Source organism: Nesoenas mayeri (assembly GCF_963082525.1).
Source record: "Nesoenas mayeri genome assembly, chromosome: 6".
NCBI lineage: Eukaryota > Metazoa > Chordata > Aves > Columbiformes > Columbidae > Nesoenas > Nesoenas mayeri.
In genome coordinates, this window is record NC_137545.1 from 33,272,276 (window position 1) to 33,275,252 (window position 2,977).

Genomic DNA, 2,977 nt, shown 5'->3' on the forward strand with positions numbered 1-2,977 from the left:
ATCAAAACCTCCCTCAGCCAGAGAAGCACCTGGATACAAGGAGTCAGGGAAATAATATGGCAGCCACTGAGGGCTGGGGACACTCTGTGAGGTCCTCCATGTCAAAGAGGACAGGGACATTAGGAAAAGGTTCTTCATGCAGAGGGTGGTGGAGCACTGGAACAGGCTCCTCAGGGAGGTGTCACAGCCCCAAGCCTGACAGTGTTCAGGAAGAGACTGGACAACACCCTCAGACACATGGTGTGAATTGTGGGGTTGTTATATGCAGAGACAGGGGTTGGACTCGATGATCCTTGTGGGTCCCTTCCAACTCAGGACATTCTACGGTACCCTGAGGGACAGCCTGCCTCAGCACTGCCACCATACTGCAACCTGCAGTGAGCGTGCAGACAACAGAGACTACCCAGGAAAGGGCTAAGTATTTATATAAGTGACTTCATAAATGTTTGTGGTGGTCCTGTTCCTCAGCATGTGAATCAGCAGTCACAAGTTTGTATTGATTGCCAAGAAAATAATAAGACATTAAATCCTCCGACTCAAGCTTGTTTTGCCAGCAGCACAGAGGTAGCTTGCCATGAACTCTCCGGTGAGAATACTATTAATACACAGTGCCAGGGCACATCCCTGAGCAGTGCTGAGGGAAGTGCAGAATGCAAACTCTGTGGCGCCTCTGGGAGTTCTGAGGTTCAGACTTCAAAAACCAGCAGCCCTCTGCATTCAAATGTGTTCACTTCGCTGAGGAGCATGGACACTTTCACAACAAGATGAAAAACTGCTGTGATGCAGCAGAACAGGAAAATGAATAGCAAGGAGAAAAGGGAATGAGAAAGAAAAGGAAACAAACCTTTCAACACACCCTGTGTGTGAGAAAGGTGCACTCAGACACACAAGCCAGGATCTCTTGTAAAAAAACTGCGTGATACATGCTCAGATATTTGCTTGTGTCATATTGATGTTCATATCAGCCCTAAATCCCTCCAGCTGGTTTCAAGTTACAGCCAAGGGTAGCAGCACCATAAAATTCCTCACAGCCACCCAAACCATTACTCTTCTATTTTCTTCCATGTGGGGTCATCACACCCCCTCTGGAAAGCTTAGAGGTACGATACCACTGCAGGCATCTTCAGAGAGAGCCTGACAATGGTGTATTATGAGGATTGTTGTAACATCCTTTCAATATTCTTAAGGTCCAGTGATTTAGAGAAGAGGGTCTTTTGTGTCTCCTGTCAGTTCCAGGAAGCTCCTGTCACTGGCATGGAGACTGCATATGGAAGAGAGCTGCTAAATAGACCAGTTAAAAGAATATGGGCACAGTTTCGCTCCCACATTACTGAAAACCATGAATGCTGCAACTCGGCTGAGGTCAGAGGAGCTGCACTGCTGTGATGTTGGGGGTGAGACACCCATACACCAGCTGTTACATTTCAAAGCCAATGGTCTCACAGGCTCTGCCTGCGATACACCCCCTGAGGCCACCACAACCACAGTGTCAGAGCTTAAACAACAGCAGATCCCACCAATCCAACCTACAACAGTGCCGGAGTAAACTTATGCTGCACAAAACAGAAGAGGTTTCTTGCTTTGAAAACTAGACTGGACTTGAACTACTGAAGTGGAGACCTTGTAACACTTTCAGACATGAAGTATTAACATAATACCTTCCTCTTCTTCCACCAAAGGGAAAGTCAAGATCAAGGTAAAGAACCCGAGCAAAGCAGACCATGTTCGACAATTTTTTCTTTCCTGTGTATTTTAAACACAGTCTGCTTATTGCTTTGGTTTTGTAACTTTCCTTTTGATATAACTGACAGTGTAAGACCATACAAAGAGTGGTTCCCTGACCCAGACTTTGTGAGTTCTTCTTACAGAACATGCCTTCACACTTTATCCAGTCAGACTGTTAATCCTTGTTCTATAGAGATGGTCAGTGATTTATTTTCTTCTTTTTATACAACACTGATTCCAAATACATGACCAAAAAAAATATATATGTATATATTAATGGAATGGTACATTTATTCCATTAAGAGACAAGAAGCAACTTCATAAGAGCTAACACTGCAGAAAATATTATTACACAACCATATACATTTGATAATGTATTAAAGCATGTATCCTTGTTTTTATTTACACTGCATATTTACGCTGTAAATGTAAATCGTGACTGTTGCTTAGTAGGTACGGAAAATCTTACATCACCATCTCACCTTGTTTATCTATCATTTTGCACCATGAGTATGCATCAGTTTATAGCACTTAAAAAACAACACCCCCATGAAATCAGATGCAATGATGTCCCGACCAGAACTAAGAACTGGTAGCTGTAGTTACTTTCACTCTTTTTCCCTGCAAAACTCAATTCTTAGAGGCCTTAGAAACAAACAGGAAACCTGCAGCACTTCCAGGCAGATAAGACCAGCTAACTCACAGAACAGGGAGCCTTTCACATTTTTAAATATCTCAGAGAGTGCCTGTGCCAGACCAAGTACTGCTGTGTCTCTCCAGCGACTCAAATCCTGATCCTCTTTGTAAGAGTATTTGCAACTCAGTCCTTGGTCTCCCCACTACCCACTCATCCCTTAATATTTTCCTGAGGTTAACAATCAGGATAGCGGTTTTTACTACTTAGCGGCATTTCCCACTAAAAGCTGGATTACACTGGTTTAAACACTATATCAAAGGTCTTGGGATGAAACTACAGGCTTTGTGGTCAGATTATCCTTCACTACACAGTTCTGGTATCATTTTGGGCACATCTTTCTGCTCAGATATCATCCTGTTGCTCTGCAAATACCTCAGATCACAAGGCAGCTGAAGAATAACAGAAGCAGCGGTAAAAAGACAACTCAGAGCAATGGTCTTAACCTGCTGTGCAGCAATCAGAAATAAACTGCAGTGGGTATGTAAAACACCACATGCCATCACTCACTTTCCTCAGCCAGGAGGTCTGCAGCCTCAGACCACCTGTGGACTCTCA